General features: G+C 36.1%; 1 long non-coding RNA gene across 5 annotated transcripts in view; it reads right to left on the reverse strand.

The window, feature by feature from the left end:
- LOC147584106 (uncharacterized) overlaps positions 1-23,391 on the reverse strand; it is a 79,572-nt gene that overhangs the window by 24,393 nt on the left and 31,788 nt on the right. The window contains exons 2-7 of one of the 5 annotated variants that reach the window (XR_015241137.1): positions 21,833-21,997; positions 21,596-21,712; positions 21,102-21,177; positions 15,262-15,398; positions 9,385-10,495; positions 7,354-7,504 (exon numbers count right to left, since the gene is read on the reverse strand). This is a non-coding gene — a long non-coding RNA (uncharacterized LOC147584106). Of the gene's footprint in view, positions 1-7,353; positions 7,505-9,384; positions 10,496-15,261; positions 15,399-21,101; positions 21,178-21,595; positions 21,998-23,391 lie in introns of all 5 variants that reach the window. The other 4 variants (XR_015241134.1, XR_015241135.1, XR_015241132.1 and 1 more) reach the window with 4 other exon arrangements.

The following is a 23,391-nucleotide window of genomic DNA, read 5'->3' on the forward strand; positions in this document are numbered from 1 at the left end:
AGAGAAATGTGAGACCAGAAGTTAAGTGGTATTTCTTTGGGACATCAGGAGTTGAGATAAGAGTTAAAGGAAGGAGTGGCTTTATTAATTTGTTAAGAACCTTAAATTCACAAAATAGTGCTTGCTTCGGCAGCACATATACTTAAATTCACAAGATAAATTCATCAGAGAAATCCAAGTATATTTAATACCATTATTCTAATAAAGATTAAAAGAAGAAATTCAAGTTTATGCCAGTGCTATTGTTTAGTCTGTCAATTAACCTTCTTCCACACCTAAATGTGACTAATTTAAGTGGTATTAGGACCTGTGGCTAATTTTTGAGCTCCAGTAGACTAGAAACTTCATCTCTGATGTGCATAAAAGAATAAGCCCAGGGGAATTTGGCAACATGCTCTTTGCACAGTACACATTGATAGATATTTGATTGATTAGGCTAAGAACTATATATTAGCAATAAAGTATATTTAAAGTACAAAGTGCTTAGTTTTAAAATACTTTTAAGCACTGTATTATTGGAATGTGAAAAGTAATTATTAGACTGACACCAGAGAACTTTCAATGTAATTTCAGGCTAAAAATGCTTAAGAAAAGTAAAACATGTTGATTCATTAGCTACAGGATTCTGAAGTTTGACATTATATGAGGGGGTGTGATCATATCGATTTTGGTATCCACCAGTGTTCATGACTCTGTGACTCATGCACATAGAACTCATACGCTCCGTAGATAATAATCAGCTTGTTTAAACATGCTTTCAAATGCTTTATTAAATTTTTTTAAATGTTTATTTATTTTTGAGAGACAGAGAACAAGCGGGGAGGGGCAGAGAGAGAGACACACACAGAATCTGAAGCAGGCTCCAGGCTCTGAACTGTCAGCACAGAGCCCGACGCAGGGCTCGAACGCATGAACCACGAGATCATGACCTGAGCTGAAGTTGGACGCTTAACCAATTGAGCCACCCAGGTGCCCCATCAAATGCTTTCAACGTCATTGAACATTGCTTGGTCAATCCTGGCCATTTAGCAATCTTCAGATACGCCATTACATACATGACTCTAAGTAGAATACATTTTAAGACTGTGACTATATAGCACAACTATATAGGTTTTGATGAACATATTATGGCATGACTTTGAAAGTATACACTCTTGAACTGAGTCTCAATTCTTTTCAGTGTGGTTTGTATAGACAATCTACATCCAGCTTCACTGAAAACCTTTGCTCCAAATATACCAGTGAAAGATTACGCATGGAATTGAGATGTATGAAAAATTATCTGGTACATGCCCTTACAGTAATTTTTAATAATGCCCCCAAATTAATATTTGATGGCTGTGCAATCATAACTCAATGACCTACTTCACTATAACCTGGTATAATTCACCATAGTCTGCAACTCAAGCACAGTATTTGAAAATCTTTCTGCAGGAGAAGTTTCTATATTCTTTTATTTTGCAGCCATATTTTAATGTATAATACTGAGCTTTTATTTCTATGACAACATAAGATAAAAGTACCAGCTATGAGCAGAGCTGTTATTAAAAAAAAAAAAAAAAAGTAAGTTTTATCTGGCCTTCATGCTAATGAGAAGAAAACAAAGTAGAACAAAATATCATAAGTGACATATTCTTTAAGGTTATTAATGAATTTCTGTCTTCAAGCCAGTTGGTATGCTAGAATATAGTCATTAAACAAAAAAATAGTAATTTTTTAAACAAGGAAGGATAGTTAAGAAATTGACTGTCCATTGATTGTCTCCCATAGTAAAATTAGTAGATGAAATTAGAGTAACTGAAAGAAAAGAGGTATATCCAAGTTAAAAAAAAGAAAAAAAGTTCTCACTCTTTCAAATTAGGCCATTCCAGGGGTGCCTGGGTGGCTCAGTTGGTTAAGCGTCTGACTTTGGCCCAGGTCATGATCTCACAGCTCGTGAGCTCGAGCCCCCGCAACAGGCTCTGTGCTGACAACTCAGACCCTGAAGCCTGCTTCAGATTCTGTGTCTCCCTCTCTTTCTCTGCCCCTCTCCTGTTCATGCTCTGTCTCTCTCTTTCTCTCTCTCTCTGTCTCAACAATAAATAAATATTAGAAAAATTTTTAATTAGGCCATTGTAATAAAGTAGATCAGATGATACAATAGAGGTTACAATTAGGAACAGGTGGAAAGATTACTATTATTGGACAACTTAATGGTTATCAATATCCAAAATACCAACTGTACTTAAGAAAATTTCATATCGTTTCTTTTCTCCAGAGGTGCAGTAGGATCATTTGCAATTTTGTACTTTCTTCTATGCTAAATTAAGTTTGTTTTTTTCATGTCAAGACTGACTACACACCATAACACAAGTAATCATTCCCATAGATTCTTAGAGGATGAACATCTGGCCCATATTTGCTAATGATGATCATGTTTATGTGTTCCCGCCAGACTGGACCTGACATGCCAGTGTAGTAATTTTGACTATTTTGGTGGCTGCTACCCCTAGAGGAAATATGTGACGTTTCAAATCAATCGTTAAGATATCTGAAAGCACAGAGAGTGATAACCTAGTTCAACCTGTGGTGCTTGGAAATATTTAATAACAATTTGTGTGCATCTATATTTAGAAATCTCATAACATGGCATTTTCCATGAATACCAATCCTCAAATATCTAAAGCAGTTTAACCTAATAGAAGCAGTGGAAGAATTTTCTTGCACTTGCTGGTAGATGTTCATTTGGCTATAGTAAAGGGACCAACAAATTTCTCTAAATACTCTGAAACTGATTATTAGTGTAAAAGATAGACAAATTGGCTCAAAAGAGGAGGAGACAGTCCACCTTATTTCCCAATATTATGTTCTCCTTTGTATGTAAAATGGTTTCTTAGAACGCAAAGTATATCAGATAATAAAGTAATTTTCATTTATTGAATGGGCACTATGTGCTAGATAGACTATAAAATATGAAAATATGAGAATTACTTCCCAGGTAATGAAATACCTTTGAAAAGACTTTGAAAATTGTCTAAGGGGTGCGTGGGTGACTCAGTTGGTTAAGTGTCCAACTATGGCTTAAGTAATGATCTCACTTGAACTTTGTGAGTTCAAGCCCTGCATCGGACTCTCTGTTGTCAGTGCAGAGCCAGCTTCAGATCCTCTCTTCTTCTCTCACTGCCCCTCTCCCACTTGTGCACTCTCTCTCTCTCAAAAAGAAATAAACTTAAAAACAAAATAAAAAAATAAAAATTGCCTTGAAGGTAAGAACTAGGATTTTCAAAACAGTTGTGTATTCGTTGAATGAAAAAAGTGACATATTATGCTAATACCACACATTTTTCAATCTCTGATTTCTGTAAAAACCACTTTATGAAACATATTTTAAAACAGGGCTTGAATAATTCTCTGAAAAATTTTAAGCTGTCTTTTAAATTTATTTATTTTTAAGGATTTTATTTTTAATTTATTTTTGAGAGGGAGAGACAGAGCATGAGCAGGGGAGGGGCAGAGAGAGAGGGAGACAGAATCTGAAGCAGACTCCAGGCTCTGAGCTGTCAGCACAGAGCCCGATGCAGGGCTTGAACTCACGAACTGTGAGATCATGACCTGAACCAAAATCAGACACTCAAACGACTGAGCCACCCAGGCAGGCGCCCCCATTTTTTCTTTCTTTTTTTACTATTTATTTTTGAGAGACAGAGAGACAGAGTGTGAGTGGGGTAGGGACAGAGAGAGAAGGATACACAATCCAAATCAGGCTCCAGGCTCTAAGCTGTCAGTACAGAGCCCTATGTGGGCCTCGAACCCATGAACTACGAGATCATGACCTGAGCTGAAGTCGGACAGTCAATTGACTAAGCCACGCAGAAGCGCCTAAGCTGTTTAAAATGAAAATTGGTGCAAGCTCACTTGCAGAGGCAACACGCAGTGGCAAGGAATTATAAAGAAAAAAAAATGTCCAAAATGGAACAAAGACAAACGTGAATAAGTGACAGAGGGAGTACAAAGTGTAAATTCTGACAACAAAACCTGAAGATACTAGAGAAAAATGTAAAGAAAGCTTAAAATTAAAACTTAGAGGAAAGAGGACTGACAAAATAAGATTAGAGTTCATGGAATAAAAAAAAAACACAAATAATGAAAGAAAGAAAATTGTGATGAATATAAAGAAAAAATTATTCCATTTAACTAACATTTATTGAGTACTCTAATGCATCTGGCATTGATTCTGACGAAAAGAAAATCACATATTTGACAAAGGAGCAATGGGCACATATTGATATGTTTAAAGCCTGTGAGATTTCTTCCACTGCTCTATATGTTTGTCGTACTACAGGTTAGGAATTAAGCTGCTTAGTAAAACTTTTAAAGTATTACTATACTGTGCACAAATTCTGTTAAACATTTTATAGAAATGTGTTTAAGTATTTCCCACAAAACACATTCCCTCTTAGAGCTCCAAGTGGCCGGCCACACATCACCCAGGGTAACTCTGCTTTGTGCTCCTTGAACTTGTTCCTATAAACTCCTCAATCCCTCCCACCCAATTAATGGGACAAAATGCCTAAATAAACACGAAAGGAAAAACCTTTAAAAGCTCTACTACCCCCAATAAAAGGACTTCATATTGAATGATTGCACCTCCGAGTTGACACTTTACTATGCCTTACGGTATAGACATTCCCGCCCCACCACTTACACGTCTTCAGTAATGACACTCACCTCACCAACCTTTGAGAGTTTTTATATATTGGCAGTTAAAGTCATTTGGCCTTTGGCCTTGTGCCTCCAGGGGTTAGAGGCATTGACTTAGGAGGAAAGATTAAATTAACCATAGCTAGACCAAAGAATAACTAAACAAAATAAAAAGGCAAAAAGATGAAGGCATGGGGAAGCACATTAGATGGTAAAATGAGGAAGTCATTAAACAAATGAAACCTTAGATTGAATAATTGGGAAAATTTCCTGAAACAAAAGAGCTCTTAAACTCTAAAGTACTGTTGTCCTGTGACCAAAGTGATTGAGCTTCTGCTTGGGTCAAGTGACACTAGACTGCCAGCCCAGGGCAAGCCAAGCCAGACTAACAGCACAAGTTAAACCAGGGAAATTCCATGCTGCTTAACACCCACCCAGCTGTGTCTGTGGGAACATCAAACCAGTGTTATTTCCTTCTCACTCTGAAAAAGTGCAAAACTGTCCAGGAAACTGTACCAACAATCCATTTCACAGTCCACTGGACAGAATTTTTTCTCTTAACATTTCCAGAGTCTTCTAAGCAAAAGCATCTTTTGGGAAGGATTCTTCCTATTCTCAATGCCTCGTATAATGCATGACCCTGAATATGAATGATGAGTGAATATGTCTGATGAGTTAGCCTAAAAAAATATGCTGGGCAAATCATTTTGAAACAACTTCTATATTTTTCTAATTTCTGATTCTGGATCCTCCTGATTTCCTTGCCTGTGTTTCTGAAAGTATAATTCAAACGGGACTGTGGTCATTCATAAATGTTTGTTGCTCGTTATATACTGAAGTTTCACTCTATCTCACCATTCATAATGTTTTCCATGTTGTGCAAAATTTAGTAAGGCACAGGGATGTTTGTTTTCATCTCCAAGCCGATTGAGGTGCCACTTCTCAGGTTCTGTGTTGAACAAAAAAGTGCCCTTAATAAATGAGTCCAGATGGAGTGTGTATGTGAGGCGGGTTGGGTAAGTGCGTGAGATGTAGACCACAAATAGCATTATACTCAATCCTTCCATAAGATGCCACATGGCCTGGGGTGGTTTTCCGTAGCAGAATCTAAATAACATTGTTCATCTGCTAATGGTCTAAATATCATAATTAGGACATGTTGCTGCTATAGAACTCTAATTACTGATAAAAAGCAACTTTCATCATGACCTTCTTCTGTTTAAGGGAAATGATCATTATACCTAACTCCAGCCTTTCAACTCCTTGATCGTTCTAATAAAGCATTTCTGAAAATGCCAAACACATTGCTTGCTTTAGAATTGTTCTAACTGGGAACTAATGATCTATGTCTTTTTCAAATATCATACGTTTGGAATCATTACCAGGTGAGAAGCAAAATAGCAAAAAGTAGATGTCTCAGCAGCCAGCAGACACATGCTTACCAAGGGCACAACTAGCCACTGTACCATTGCGGCCAAGACAGGGTATTTTCCCTCTTTTCTTTCACTGCATCTCATACCACAGGCCTTACCAAGAAAACCAAAAAGAAGTTTTATCTAGTCAGGTTCAATTGCAGGAGTATAGTTCTATGGCTCTTAGCATCCATCAGACTCGTTGGTTCTCTTTCCAAATATACGTATCTGTACATTTCTATATAACAACAAAGCTAGGCTAGTTTTACGAAGTGATGGCACTGGCTGTGTACATAATACGATTATATAGAATGTCTCTGTTTAAAATAGTACCTCCCAGTTGAATATTACAATTCTTGAAAGTTTGTTACCAGATTTCCTTTAGATTCTAATGTGTCCCCAGGGAACATTCAGATACCCTTTAAAGGAAAAACATGGCAACCTATATCAGTTAAAATCTTGATGAGTTGAGAATAAGCTGTGAGCAGCTTATCAGGGTAGACAGTAGTAACAGGGTCTGGGAGCAGTGAATTGTCATTCACTCATTCATTTAGAAAATAAGCACAGAATGGGACCTTATCTTATTTGAGGCAATAATATAATCTTAGGTCACAAAGATGCCTGAGTATGATTTCTATATTCGAAGGGCATAGAATTCACTGGAGGAGACAGGCAAGAAATAAGGCAATCAAAGTAGGGAAAGTATAGAAAAACGGAACTACAGAAGGATGTGGGAAGGACATCCATCCTGGACTGAGTTGAGGGGAACAATGTGGAAGCTTCCTAGAGGAGACTGAATATGAACTAGATTTTAAAAGTCACTCGGGGCGCCTGGGTGGCTCGGTCGGTTGAGCGTCCAACTTCGGCTCAGGTCATGATCTCGCATTTCATGAGTTCGAGCCCCACATCGGGCTCTGTGCCGACAGCTCGGAGCCTGGAACCTGCTTCGGATTCTGTGTCTCCCCCTCTCTCTGCCCCTCCCCTGCTTGTGCTGTCTCTCTGTCTCTCAAAAAAAAAAAAAAGAATAAATGTTAAAAAAATTAAAAAAAAGAAGTCACCCTGTAATATGGCCTTATAGAGTTAAATATGTTTTCGTATTATATTAATGAAAAAATACTGCAGTTAACTTCCTTGACTCATAGAAGGTCAATCAATAATAATGTCTGTGACTTCCTGGATATGACTGGTTTTACTATCAGAATTGCAACATGACCCATAATTTTTCTAATTTGGACTCTGTTTGTGGAAGTTGAGCAATTACCTGTCATTTTGTGTCTTGACTCACTTGTGAAATGTGCACTTGGCATTTCCAGTCCTGTTTTGTTTCGGGTATCTTCCCAGACCACATTGGGGATGGATTTGGTACTTTATCCAAGGCTCTGGGACAGTGGTCAAGGTCCCCTCTCTCCTACCTTCAAGAGAATAAGGGGTATATGAGTGTTCATGGCAAATTTTACTTATTTCACCATTTTGTATACAATTTTGTATTTATTTCACCAAATCTCTATCTGTAGGTAATAGCTCATTATGTTTGCCATCACATTTGAAAGTTTTCTCTAGAAACTTACTTTCTTAGAACATTATCTAGAGAAAAAAATACATTAAACACCACAGTTAATTTTCATAACAGAACACAATTTAGTTAAAAAGATGACATAGAGAATGTAATTACTGAACATCTTTAAATTTTCTTTCTGCAAGCTTTCATTAATTGAGGCCATATTTTTAAAGAGCAAAGGAAGAAAAATAGGCCTATTAACAATAATTTTTAGCCCTAGAAGTTTTTTTTTTTTTCTGAATTACACTTTCGCAAACAATAGGTCAACTTTCCAAAGGAAAAAATCTACATTAATAAAAATAGCAGTGTTCAAAGCCCGCTCAAAATGTATTTCCTCTTACATATGTAGGTTTTATTAAAGAATATGAGTAAAAAGAATTATATTATTTTTCCTGTAAAATTGTCTGTTGTTATCTTATGAGAGTGAAATTATAAGCCTATACAGAACAAACGTGAATTGAATCCAGATTAATAAAAACAGATGCTCACAAGGGCATTCTTTATATGAATTTTTAGGCTAAGTAAATCTTCAAAATCCACAAGCTTCCTTGAGAGGTGTGAATTTGGATGGAGGAGAGGGACATAACTAAAGAATAAGATGACATCAAAAAGTGTGGTTAAATGATCATGGAAAAAGTAAATCACTTCTCAGGGAAAATGCATCAAAAAATTTGTTTCGTATAAACACCCACTTGAAATAGACCAGAAATGTTTGGCCTTCCTGAGATAATCAGCTCCCTGTAAGAGAGTATCAATGTGTTTGAGGTATGAATGTTAGGAGCAGCGAGCTTGTCATTATCAGAAAGAATAAGGTTTGCTCATCTGAAAACTTAAGTACTGCTCTGAATCTTCTTCAGCTAATACCATAATTGGAAGAGATGGGCTGTCACAAATGCCCTGTGTCTTACAACAAGTAGTGAACATTGCAGTCCTCTGATATAACTAAGGTTATGGTAAATCACAAGAGAGGTTCATCTTCTAAGGATCAATTAGTTCTGTTATATAATCAACGGATTAATAACTATTTCATCAATGTCTGTCCTTTTGGGGTACTGTGAATGCTTTTTTAAATACTAAGATTCTATTGGATTTTCTTTGGCATCAGTTTTCATTATTTGAAACAAGCCCATACTGTATAGAGAATTGTAAATCCCAAGTTGTTGTGAGTAATTATAAAGCTCTTCAAATTGTAGAACATTACGTTAGATTCTGAAGATAAAGTGTAGGCCAATGCAGATTTTCTATAAAGTCAATCAAGATGGGCAAATTAGAATTATGACGGCTTTAGTTTTCTTTAGCAATTGTTCTTTTTAAAAACATAATATAATATTTTATACCAATATAGAAAATCTTTGTTACTCAATAATCGTAATGAATCTCGGGGCACCCGGGTGGCTCAGTCAGTTAAGTGGCTGACTTCGGCTCAGGTCATGATCTTTTGTGGTTAGTGGGTTTGAGCCCTGCGTCAGGCTCTGTGCTGATAGCTCAGAGCCTGGAGCCTGCTTTGGATTCTTTGTCTCTCTCAAAATTTAATAAACGTTCAAAAAATTTTTCAAAAAAGCAATCACAATAAATCATGAAATGATGAGCAATGCTATTTGTGAGCTAATGCTTTGTTCATTGAATTTGAAAAGAGTATCCCTACAAAGAGCTTTCTTCTCATCGTTGACTCTCCTCCCACAACGTCTAATTTCTCTCTCTCTTCTGACCTTGGGAAAAAAGAATAAGACTCACAATTAATGGTAATAAAGCTTTAACGGATTTTGCTATGGCGCTGCTGGAAGAGTCTCTGGGGTGGGTGTCTACATTTCTTTTCACCAGGGTTTCGACAGTGGGATTAGGCTTTCCAGTCCGAGTAGCTTCCTTGGGAGGTGATCCAAAAAATCACCAGACGGAATGTCATACAATATGGAATCGATTTGTGCTCTGGACAACAGGGCTCTGTCCAGCTAGGGATAATGACAGACCATAGATCATACATGAGAGTTGTCCCACCTGCGTGAGCAGGAAGTGGAGGTGTTTACCTCCAGCTCGCATCAGTTTAGGGTCGAGAGCTAAACATGGGGAAATGACCAGGGATGGCTAGAAATGTGAAAGAAATATAAAAGTCTTTTGCACAACTCTATTCAGTTACTAAAACACAGATGTCATGTAGTTTTCTAAAAAAAAAACCACGACATTTTGCCATAGGTGAAATACGAAATCTAAACACAATTATAGTAAAGAATTGAGAGGATTTTCAAATATTCACTTTGAAAACACACCATTCCTGAGTGGAGTCACAGGTGAAGTCAATTACACTTTGAAGGAATGGAAAATTCCAATACTTTAAACTTTTTTCCAAGTGTAGACTGCCAAAACTTTTGACAGTCAAAACATATATAGATACATCATTTATGAATGTTAATGTAAAACCTCAAGCAAATCACATATATATAATCCTGCAGTGTATCTAAAGACTAATATTTTTAAAATGGAGTTTGTTCCAGGAACATAAGGATGATACATTATTTAAAAATCTGCTAATATAATTCATCATATTAATAAGTTGAATGGTAAAAAAATAAGGCCATTTGGCAAAATTCACCATCCCATCTTGACTTTTAAAAAAACTTAAATAAAAATTGATTAAATGAATATTGTCAGTTATCTATGGCTACAGAGCAAATTACTCCAAAACGTAAAAATTTTTAAAAATAAGTACTTATGATCTCACAGATTCTGTGGGTCTGGAATTCAGGAGGAGTTTACCTGGGTGCCCATGGTTCAGGGTCCGTCATAAGGGTTTAGACAAGGTGTCGAGTTCACAGTCATTTCGAGGCTCATCAAATGGATTTCTACATAACTGTTTATACCAAAATAAAATTCTAATGATCAAACATGTAAACACACACAGACACTTACACATATAAATATTAAAGTATACAAAAATTAAATGATTTCTTTTTTTAACCTTTGATAGGAAACGCCTTTTTATACAAGACTCAAAACCCAAAGGCCATAGAAGTAGATACATTTGATTTATAAATGTTAAAACGTCTTTGCAATAAGGACATCACAAACAAAATAAAAACAACATAACCACAAAAACAAACTTGGGAAATATTTATATTATACAACAGAGTAAAAAAAAAATCCCATTCCCTTAATAGAGAAAATCTTTCACAAATAAATAAGAAACTCTAAAATTTTATTAGAATAATGTACAAAATCAAGAGTTCACAAATAAGGAACTGAAAACAGCTTATTGCTGCGATAAGATCCCCAGCCATTTTCAGATCCCATCATTTTCAGTGTTTCCATATTTCCAGGGATCAGATTAGCAATAATTTTAAAATGTGAGAATTCCTGGCAAGAATGTGAATGAACACACAGTCTCCTACACGGTTAGAAGTTTATATTGCTATAATTGCTTTCAAAGATAATTTTTAATTAAAAATATGCTTGATATTTAGCACAGGAATTCCGTTTCTAGAAATCTAGCCTATAAAAAATTTATACTGTTTAGTGTATCTAAATCATCTACAGGATTATTCATTTCTGTTTTGTTTATAATTGTGAAAAACTGGAATAATCCAAAAGCCTTTCAATAGAGGAGTAATTAAGCGTACCCATATAATAGAATATTATAAAGTTATTAAAAGTGAGTGGTGTGCAGGTAATGCAGAGATATCCAAAGGTACAATTAAGGCTGTTTTTGGGTGTGCCCAAGTGGCTTAGTTGGTTGAGTGACAGACTCTTGATACTGGCTCAGGCAGTGATTTAGCAGTCCTGGGATTAAGCCCCTCTGCCGACTCTACACAGAGCAGAGCCTGCTTGGGATTCTCTCTCCCCCTCTCTCTCTGCCCCTCCCCCACTTACACTCTCTATCTCAAAATAAATAAATAAATAAACTTAAGAAAAAAGAGTATTCTGAAAATGACCCAAACAGGGATTAGGATATGGGTCTATTTGTATAAATGTTTAAAAACACTTCATTAGAAAATCTGTGTGTGTGTGTGTGTGTGTGTGTGTGTGCGTGTGCGTGTGCGTGTGTGTGTGTGTGTGTGTTTGTGTGTTAACTTCTGGGGAGTCAGACTGGATTTTAGGATGGGAGACAGGCTAATTCTGTATTCTATCCCCTATTTTATAGTTTGACTATTAAAATTGTGAAATAATTTGTGGAAATAATTTGTGGTTGATTACTTTTATCAAATACATAAATTATTTCAATACTTAAAATTGTGTAATTGTACTAAAATTATAATTGTATAATAACCCTCTTGAAAATTAAAATAATAATATATTCAGTAATTTTTTGGAGGAAAAGTAAAGGCCAACTTTTTCCAAAGTATGTTTTGTAGAAATACAGTCTTGGAAATGGTGTTAAAACAATACCATGAGCAGCCACAATAATAATATGACAAAAAAAAAATAACAATACGTCAAAATAATCAGAAACACCATGAACTCTACCTCTGACAGCAATAAATGTGCTGAAAATTTTCATATTCAAGCCTCTTACAAATCTTGCAGGAAAGAAACTTTTCAGATATAATTGTTTTCCAAATGCATTTATTTAGGTAATCTTGCTGTACTTGACTTATTACCTATTAATATTTCAAAAAACATACCTGTAACATTCATGTAGATCTCTACCAGAGACAATGTGATCATTTCGTCTATGTTTAAGATTGCTACTCAAACATTTGATTTAGATTTTCTAGACTGACAACTGGAGAGATTCCAGGAGGATGGCATTTTGGCCACACTCCTAGGTGCCATCGTCCTCCCTTCTCTCTCTCTCCGGGCATTTACAAAATACTGAGGGGCATGCTGACCTCACCTGGAGGGGACATAGCAGGCTCTTTCTGAGATCCAGGGGGCTATAGGACTTCATTCTCTTTGGTACCAGGCAGGAGCCAAGAAATTATTGGCAGAGAAGACGACTGCTTAGAACCTGGGCACAAATCTTACACGAGTACTTCAAGTGGCAGAAGCCTGTTGGTTCCTTTGCAAAATGCCTATGCCTGGGCTTGCTCTTGGTGGCACTGTTGGTTCATGCCAGCGCTGTTAGAACTGGAGGGACGCTGTACTACTGGCCTGAACTCTCCCCAGCCTTGGCAGTTGGGAGGGAAAGCAGTTGGCATGTAGAAAGAACCTGGAGGAGAGAGACTTCTCCCACATGGCTACTAGGAGGGTAAGGGTTTACTAGTTGCTTGTTTGTTTGTTTGTTTGTTTGTGGGAGCAAAAAAAAAACCCACTTGTGTTTATTCTAATGATAGATAATCTAATAAATTAGAAATTAACAATAAAGGGTGTAATATTGGAAATTAAGAATCACTTATATGTAGCTCGAGTCAAAGAGAAACTAAAAATAAAACTGACCTAGGAGACATAACAAAAGCTGCACTTATGGGAGAATTGCTGAAATAATCTAAATGCCTAAATTATCTCAGAATTACAGGGAATAAATTCTCCATAAATGCTTGCATGTGAGGCGGGTGTCAATTTTTTGTTCGATGAAATTTTCCCTGATAAATGAATCATTAGATATTTAAGCTCTTACAAAGCCTCTTAAATAATGTATCATGTTCTCAGTATGTTTTAGAAAATAATACTCTATTTGAGGAAGACATATTAGCCTTAAATGACAGCCCTCAATTCTAGTTTGGGATGATTATAAAATCTACCTGACAGAATTAAAGAAGGTAGTAAAGAGGTTGAGTGTATATTTAGTGATTATCCCTGAGTAAATGATTTTTTAATTATAAGTTTGAGATTTTATGAGAAATGTGGATTTTAAAGATTATTCAGAATAAAAAGTGGTTACAGCTTAGAGTTCATTAGAAACCATTTTTGGAACAAATTGAAACAGAGAAAAACTGTCTTATGTTATGCAAATGAGACTTAAGTGTCTGAGAGAAATTCCTGTGAACCATCAACTGTGGGTTCAAAAAGTGCCAGAGCAGAGACCTCCACAGAACTGGCTCCCAGGGCGGAACACCTGCCTGTTGTCCGTGAACTGCTGTAAGAGAATAAAGATTCTCTTTATAACAGTGATAACCATGAAGTAGGAGCAGTTACATAAAATATCCAATTGGAAATACTGAGAGTGAAAAATAAAATTGTTTAACCAAAGGGCTCATCAGAGGGGATGAATAGCCAAATAATGAATTAATGAGTAAGAATTTCAGTTGACTAACTTTTTCAGAAGACGTCACAAAGTAATAAAGAATTGGGGAACTCTAAGAGCTAAGAAATTAATACATTATTGTATGCTCCCCAGAATGTCTAAAATTAACAGACAAACAATATTAAGTACTGGCTATCATAGATAATAGTGATTCATGAAAACAATATTCCAAAAGATCTATAAGCATAAAATATTTCTCCATCTTACTGATAGAAAGATGCAAATTAAGTGTCCCAAGTGTAAATTACAAGGTCATTTTGGATATTAAGTTTTAAATAATTTTAAAAGTAACAATACATTCATCCTTGGACTTCGCCAATTCATTTTTGACAATATGTTTCATAGAAATAAAAGCATAAAGATACATGTTCAATATTTGTTTCAGCATTGTTGGTAGTGGGAAAATATAGGGGAGGGGAGATCCCTGAATATCCTGCACCCACACCCACACCTACACATACACACACACAATCACACACAAATGATTAACCATACTATAGATACTATATAGCTATTAAAATAATGGTGCTAATCATCAACTATATTGATCTGAATGGTAGGGACATGTAGTTCAATTTAAAAAGCAAATTTCAAGGGTGCCTAGGTGGCTCAGTTGGTTATGCCTCTGACTTCTGCTCAGGTCACAATCTCATGGTTTGTGAGTTTGAGCCCCTCATTGGGCTCTGTGCTGATGGCTTTGGAGCCTGGAACCTCTTTCAAATTCTGTGTCTCCCTCTCTCTCTCTGCCCCTCCCCTGCTTACCATCTGTTTTTCTCTGTCTCAAATATAAACATTTTTTTTAAAAAAAAGCAAATTTCAGGGGTACCTGGGTGGCTCAGTCAGTTAGGCCTCTGACTCTTAATATCAGCTTGGGTCTTAATACCAGGGTTGTAAGATTGAGCTCCAAGTCAGGAGCATGGAACCTGCCTAAGATTCTCTCTCCCCCTCCCTCTGCCCCTCCCCTGCTTTTGCGCCCTCATGTGTGCACTCTCTTTCTCTCTAATAAATAAGTTAATTAATTAAAAAGCAAATTTCAGAGCTATTGTTTTGGTTTCTAAAAAATTCAAGTGCAATAAGAACAAAAAATAAAAAATGAATATCCATGTATATAAAAGTTTATAAGTATTTATGAGGAGGGAAAACCATGGTGGAAAAAACACATCAGGCTATTAGCACATTTCCCAGGACAATAAACATAGAGATTTTGGAGGAGGAAAAAAGAATTTTAACCTTTTCTTTATATATCTTGTATTATTTCGCAATTTAATATGAGTATGTAGTACGTCTGTAATTTTTAAAACAATGCATTGAAAAAAATAAAAGTAGAATGATAAAAATTGCGATGAAAAAAATTTAAGGAGAACCAAATAGCTATAATGTTCATGTTCTGGAAAAACACCTTAGGACTAAAAACTTCACTAAGAACTAAAACTTACCTCGACTTTTTCTAGCCTCTCTGGTGAATGTGATAAACAGCAAGGGTTCGTTGGGATAGATTTGTTTGTTTTCTGTGAAACGTTGGTGCCTTTATGCATGACTAATGTGGACATTTGGAATTGATAGATTTTCTTATCTGGAAAAAAATGTGGCAGATTTTGAAGAACTCTTTTCATAGCTGTTGAATCTTTTTGATGACAGTTTTACTCTGTTTGGCATGCTTGGTGCTGTGTCTCTTTCACATTTTTATAACTACTTTTTAATGAACATCTTTAAACACTTTCTTAATCTTTCTCAATTCTTGCCGGCTCAACCAGAAAGATAGCACATTTCCTAAAGTGTGAAATCAGACACTTACTTAAGGAGCTGCATTTTGATGATTATTTCTTTGTCACATCAAAACAGTGCTGGCCTGAGGAATCACATAAATGCCTATGTCTTTCTGTTTAAATAAAAGTAACTGTTATAAATAGTTTATATTCTCAGTTTTTAAAAAAAGGTATATTCTGCATGTTATCTATAGCCACTTAATTTAGCAAGACAGTAAAACAGAAATTAGATCCATATCATTTCTGGGTTTTAAAATATGTTTGCATTCTCTAGGCAACTAAAAGATACACATACAAAGCTAGGATGTCGTCACATTTCTTCATTTTGCCAATTATATCAAAAGAAATTTCTAGGAAGCAATATGAATCTGCATTTCTTGGATGACTTTTAATATAAACTCTGTTTTATTTATATATTAAGAATTAGTAACTGTTATATGTTTCAGTGTCTTAATTCTTATCTGAACATGTGTTTCAGGAAGTTGTCTGCATGACAAGTTAAATGACTTTCAGTAAATGGAGTATCCTTTTTTCCTCTTAACTTGCATCACATTATTTATACTATTATTATTCTTTGTTATATCAAAGTTTGATGACTAGAAGCAACTTTTTATTTTTTAATTTTTATTTATTTTTTTGTGTATTTTGAGGAAGAGCAAGCATGACTGGAGGAGGAGCAGAGAGATAAAGAGAGAGAATCCCAAGCAGGTTCCACACTATCAGTGCAGAGCCTGACATAGGACTTGAACTTCTAAACCGTGAGACTATGACCTGAGGCAAAATCAAAAGTCAGACACTTAACTGACTGAGCCACCCAGGCACCCCTAGGAGCAACTTTTTATTGGTTGAAATAATTAACAGTGCAGAAGTTACTTTAAAATGTTATTTTGCTGGGGCGCCTGGGTGGCGCAGTCGGTTGGGCGTCCGACTTCAGCCAGGTCACGATCTCGCGGTCCGTGGGTTCGAGCCCCGCGTCGGGCTCTGGGCTGATGGCTCAGAGCCTGGAGCCTGTTTCCGATTCTGTGTCTCCCTCTCTCTCTGCCCCTCCCCCGTTCATGCTCTGTCTCTCTCTGTCCCAAAAATAAATAAACGTTGAAAAAAAAAATTAAAAAAAAAAAAAATAAAAATAAAATGTTATTTTGCTTATTATGGTTTGCTCTCTGTTTTTCAAAAGGGAATCACATTTAGGTGACACTCCTGAGAACTCTTAATGTGTATGAATTTTCTTTAGAGAGTTAATGATCCATTACCATTAATAGATTCTAAATAAATATATATGTTTACTTATTTCAAATCATTAGTAGATTGGGATTAAACAATCAAACTCATTTGTAAACTGTTGCTTAGAGTTAAGGATTCACTGTGTGGTAACAAAATAAACCAAAACTGTACAGAAATTATACAGTAATTGACTAAGTCTTGGCAATGATTTTTTGGATTTGACACACAAAGCAAAGAAGCAAAAGCAAAAATGAACAAGTGAGACTACATCAAACTGTAGAGTTTCTGTCCAGCAAAGGAAACCATCACCAAAATCAAAAGGCAACCAATTTGCAAATTGTGTATCTGATAAAGGGTTAGTATCCAAAATACATAAAGAAGTCATGAAACTCAATAGCAAAAAGCTTCAAATCGTCCAATTAAAAAATGAACAGAGGAACTGAACAGACTTTTTTCCAAAGAAGACATGTTGAGGTGCTTGACATCACTAACCAGGGAAAAACAAATCAAGATCACAATATCATCTCACACCTGTTAGAACTGCAGCACCAAAGAGACAAGAGACAAGCGTCAGCAAGGATGTGGAGAAAAAGGGAACACTTGTGCACTGGTGGGAATGCAAACTGGTGCAGCCACTATGGAAAACAGTATGGAGGTTCCTCAAAAAATTAAAAATAGAACTACTATACCATCCAGCAATCCTACTTCTGGATATATATGCAAAGAAATGAAAATACAATCTTGAAAAGATATCTGCATTCCCATGTTCATTGCAGCATTATTCACAGTAGCCAAGACATGAAAATAACCTAACTGTCCATCAACAGATATCAATGGATAAATAAGATGTATGATATATATATGTGATATTGTATATATACATATATATCATTATATATATATCATATATATGTGATATTGTATATATATATATCACATATATCATTATATATATATCATTGTATACATATATATCACATATATATCATAATATATATATCATTGTATATGTATATATCATTGTATATGTGTGTGTGTGTATATATATATGTATACACATATGTGTGTATATATATATATATACACACATATATATGTGTGTATATATATATACACATATATGTGTGTGTATATATATATATATTATATAACAATGGAATATTATTTAGCCATGAGAAAGAAGGAAATCCATTTTTGCAACAACACGGATGGAACTTGAGGGCAGTGCAAATTGAAATAAGTCAGTCTGAGAAAGAAAATTCAAATACTGCATCGTATCATTTATATGTGGAATTTTTTTAAAAAAGGTTAAACTCACAAAAGCACTGAGTAGGAAAGTAGTGCCAGTTGCCAGAGGCTGGGGGAAATATGTAGAAGTTGATAAAAGGGTACAAACTTTTAGCTGTAAGATGAATAAGTTCTGAGGATCTAATGTAAAACATGGTGACTATAATGGATAACACTGCATTATATAACTGAAATTTGCTAAGAGAGTAGAACTTAAATGTTTTACACCCCCACCAAAAAAAAACTCATAAAGATTCAAAATTAAGAAACAAAAAGATTCATAAACTTTCCATTAACCTCATTTCAATGTCTTTCTCTTCTTACATCTTTCTACTACTATAGTATCTGTGTTCTGTATTTTGGTGGACTGATTATTTTCCCCCATATGGACAAATTTTAGCTCTTTCCACATTCAAACTCTGTGTTTTGTTAATTGTCTTACCTTAAATTTTTTTTCATCAAATTGTTCATTGGCATTTTTCTTCACAGACTTTTTCAAATGGAAAATGCAGTTCTGTGTGCTGATCTTTTAGGTGGTTCATTAGTGAATAGTGGTGTTACATAGAAGAGCGTTGCACATGAGTTTGGGAGGAACCACAAAAGTTATCTGTATATGTAAGAGATTTTTGCAACATGGGTCTGTGCCTGCTGTGTCCTATGAAGGCTTGCTAAGGGGGTTCGTCTTGCAGGGACTGTACCAGAGGACCCATGGCAATCTGGTGTGTGCCCAGATAATTAGATTTACATATCATGTTATCAAGTTAAAATTCTGAAGTAAGCCTTTAAAGGGTGGATTTTAAAAGTTTCTGCAGGGGCGCCTGGGTGGCGCAGTCGGTTAAGCGTCCGACTTCAGCCAGGTCACGACCTCGTGGTCCAGGAGTTCGAGCCCCGGGTCAGGCTCTGGGCTGATGGCTCAGAGCCTGGAGCCTGTTTCCGATTCTGTGTCTCCCTCTCTCTCTGCCTCTCCCCCATTCATGCTCTGTCTCTCTCTGTCGCAAAAATAAATAAACGTTGAAAAAAAAATAAAAAATAAAAGTTTCTGCAAAGAAACCATGGATTAAACATGAGGCCATAATGCAAGCACATGTGAGCAAAAAAATGGCAGAGCTCACATTAAAAATCATTTGCTAAGATAATTTTATTATCTAAGGAAACCAGACCAAAAATTGAAATAACTAAGAATACTATTTGAAGGTGGATTTATAACAAAAGTCATTGAAAATGAACCTTTTAGCATGAATTGTAACTTGAGATAATAAGCATTAATCGAGGTATGCATAAAACATTTATGAATAAAAATACATAAAAAAATACATATAGTGGGGAGCATGCCTTAAAATTTTTTATTGATGGATTGTATAAATGCAAACTTTTTGAGACCGGGTCATAATGATCTGTGGCTCCTGCTTACTGTCTGCCTTCCCTTCTGCAACGCTGAACTCTCTAATGCCAAGGACATCCTAGTTCATGAACAATAATATCTAGTAGGGTTGAGGAAGTGGTTTTTAATAGATCATTCAATATTTCAGATTATTCAAAGAATAGACTGAGATGCTGCCATCAAAGAACTCACGGTTTGTTGATAACTAATTGTGACTAATGATGTTTTTCCAATGCATATAATACTATCCGTTGCAGAAAATTTTGTTGCCAGTAAAGACTTAGACTTGACAGCATCCAGAGTCTGCTTTATGAAAATCAAACGATAGTCCTGCTGAACTAAAACTAATTTCTCAGGTGTGTACTTGCATTTTGTACTTTAATCTTATTTCTAGTTCCCTAAGTTCTGTTTTTGCTGTCTTCTCTCTAATTCATTATTGGTCATATGCTATTGTTGTCGGCTCATCTCACACACTCTGGGCAGCCCCTGTTCAATATATATGAATTCTCCCAATATAGCATCACAATGAAGTATCAATGCAGCAGTGAAATGGAACAAAGTTGGCAGACCGTATGTTCTGAAATATAGACTCTTCTGGGGGAAGAAAGGTGCCATTAAAAAAAAAAGAAACATTTAAAAAAATAAAGAAAAAAAAAGAAACAGAGAAACACAATAAAAAGACCTCAGTGTCTTTGTTCATTAGTAGTATAAATCCAATTAAGTGTTTTATACAGCAGCAAACAAAATCAGTTTCAAAAATTAGGTATTGGGGCCTGGGTGGCCCAGTCGGTTAAGCATCCAACTCTTGGTTTCGGCTCAGTTCATGATCTCACGGTTTGTGAGTTTGAGCCCCACGTCGGGCTCGGTGCTGACAGTGCAGAGCCTGCTTGGGATTCTCTCTCTTTTCCTCTCCCTCTGCCCTTCCCCCCACCCTCTCTGTCTCTGTCTCTCTCTCTCCAATAAATAAATAAACTTAAATTTTTTTTAAAATTAAGTATCTAGAAATATAGTGATGTACATGTATAAACTATGTAGAAACTAAATCACATCAGATTAAGACTTCAGATTCAAAGACGTAATATCTTAAAGAATGCTGGCCTCATATTCCAAAGAATAAGAAGGGGACATTTAAAGAAAAATATAAATAAAAATATCAAATCCCTTCACAAAGGGAAAAAAGATATGTAACTAAACAAATTACATGACAACTCAAAAGTATGCTGTTTGTTTCTCATGCCTTTTTTAATCCAAAAGGGATTGTGAAATCAGATGCATAAAGAAATGTATACTGCTCCATAGAAATATATAAATAATGTAGATGTTTTTAACTATATGATAAAAGTTTAAAGAGTTAGAGAGACAGGACACACACAGAAAACATATTACTAGAGTAGTCACCTTAAAGATCGTGACCTCATTGCTCAGGGTGCTGGCCTTCTGATTTTTTGGTGGATGTCTGAAGAATTCTCTAAGTTCTCCAAATCAGTGATGCTATTTTTTCAGCTGCTAACAGCAGCTAACTCACTGTGCTTCATTTTAACAATGAAATAATTGCATTCTGGAATAAGATTTAACTGGTACATTGTTAGATCCACTGTGAGGTCATTTCAAAAGCACAAACCTTTGTTCCCTTGTAAAGTGCTTCAGTGCTTGGGCGAGAGCACCAAGCACATCAAAATTCTTGTTCCTTCCCACCTCTGAGTCCAAAAAGAGAAGGAAAGGTGAGAACTAATACAATTAAGCATGACCAGATATCCATCCTATGAATCAATTTAGTTTCAGTAGATTAGGTTTACAATAATACTGTAAACATAAAAGCTCCAGATCTTAACCCAATAATTTTTTGTTGCACCACACTTCATAGTCTTGCTTCAGTTCTTCACATAGGTCTTCAAATGATCTCATGTATAATTTTGTATTTTTTTCCAAATATAAGATATTCTCTGGCAATCCAGATCTCACTAAGGCTCCTGCCTTAGTGATAAATACATTTTCTATTTAGCGCCCATGAAGGGGAAATTGTCTTTAGTGGTAAAAGGCCATAGGCTGCACACAAAAACATTAATAAGTACATAATAATAATATAATACTTACACTCCAGAAAGAAAAACTCACCTGATTCAAGGACTATACATAGACTGTGGTATTACAAAATAATCATTACTACCCTTTGTTTGGCTGTGATTCAGTGGTGATGGGCAAGTCTGTTTAGTCATTGTATCGGTACAAAAACTGGAACGATAGTAGGTTAAGAGATGGGGATAGATGTCACCAAATCCAAAGAAATGAACAGATCCCAGAAGTGTGTGCAGAGTCAATGTACAAGAAGCTTGGAAAGGGAGGGTCACCAACCCAGTTAAGAAGCAGATGTAAAAATTGTACTGAGGTGCCAAAATCCAGGAAATCAGAAGATGGGAGTAATTGTAAGCAGGACCAGAGGGGAAAGAGGTTTCTGCTGTAAATGGCATATGGTCTGCAGCCCAGGATCCAGCTGGTCTCAACTCTGCACAAAAATATCTGTGAAGGCAGAGGAAAATCACAAAAGTTAGAGCGCTCTAAACCAGAATTGACAATAAGCCCATTACGAGTATCCATGAAGAATTTTCATAAACTACAAAGTTAAGAGAATTGGGTAGAAAATTGCAACAGGTACTCCAAGCTTATTTTGACAATTAAGAATAGGTAAAAGTTTTCCTCTCTGCTATTTTTCCTGTGTCAGAAGTAAATCATCAGTCTAGGAACTTAGGTAACTACTAAACGGGTGCCTTATTTTGAGATTTCTCTTCACTCCCCACAACCCAATGGCTGTTACTACTATGACTCTCTCTGCTTGTACATCTCTTTGGAAACTATAAAGATAGAAAACAGCTGGTCAGGAATGTGTGTGTGTGTGTGTGTGTGTGTGTGTGTGTGTGTGTGTGTGTGTGGTAGGGAAAGGTGGTCTAACATTCTAGAAGGTATAATTCCTACAAATGAAGTGTCTTGGAAAGATATTAATGAGAAAGAACTGAGAACAGTGAATATTCAAGTTTTGAAAACATTTTGCCAGAGTACTGAATTAGGCACTGAGGTAATAGGAGACCCTATCTCAGATCAGCAGCACCTCCCTGGCACTTAGTACCTATTTGGCTAAGAACTCTGCACATCAACCTGCCTTCTGTTTGTGGTCCTGGGAAGGGATTCGGCCAGCATGCAAGTATATGGAGAGGGCCAATGGCAGTCCAGTCAATGCAACTGGGACATGCAGAGTAAGATGATGAGAAGTGTATTTTTTCAGAACATTCACTGGGGTTACTCAAGCCACTTCAGTGAGACGCAGTCTCATATAAACCTTTGTAACTATTTGAACTTTCTAATGCCTTCTGGGAATGAGCTATTCCGTGCCTGGAATCGTTCTGTACCACTCTCACTAGGCCACTATTAGTGATCTGAGGGTGTAAGTGAGGCAGCAGTTCTACATTTTAATTTCAAAATGTCTGATTGCCACAACAGGTAATAAATAGCTAATTTAGTCTTTTGCCTTTACATGAGATTATGGTGAGTGTAGGGGTGAGGTTTTGGAAGTAGAGTGAACAAGCAGACGCAACATGAATTCTCCTAGCCTTCTCTGTGAAAAATATCATTGACCTCACTGTGTGCTAAGTGGGCTGTAGAAGCAACTTTAACATAGGAATTTCAAAACTGAGCTTGTTAACAGCAGCCTCAGTGGATTAGAGATTAATTTTGTTTGGTGATTCATATGCTGGACAATACACATCTAGATGTATACGCCCTGAGATGTTTGCTAAAATACCAGACACACCTAAATTCCTCTCTTTAATTATTTCTTTTTACTTTGGGGCGGGGGGCAGAAGGAGAGAGAGAGAATCATAAGCATGCTCCAACCACGGTGGAGCCCGATGCAGGGGTCG

The sequence above is a fragment of the Puma concolor genome, chromosome A1, assembly GCF_028749965.1.
Source record: "Puma concolor isolate L17-30 chromosome A1, mPumCon1.1.hap2, whole genome shotgun sequence".
NCBI lineage: Eukaryota > Metazoa > Chordata > Mammalia > Carnivora > Felidae > Puma > Puma concolor.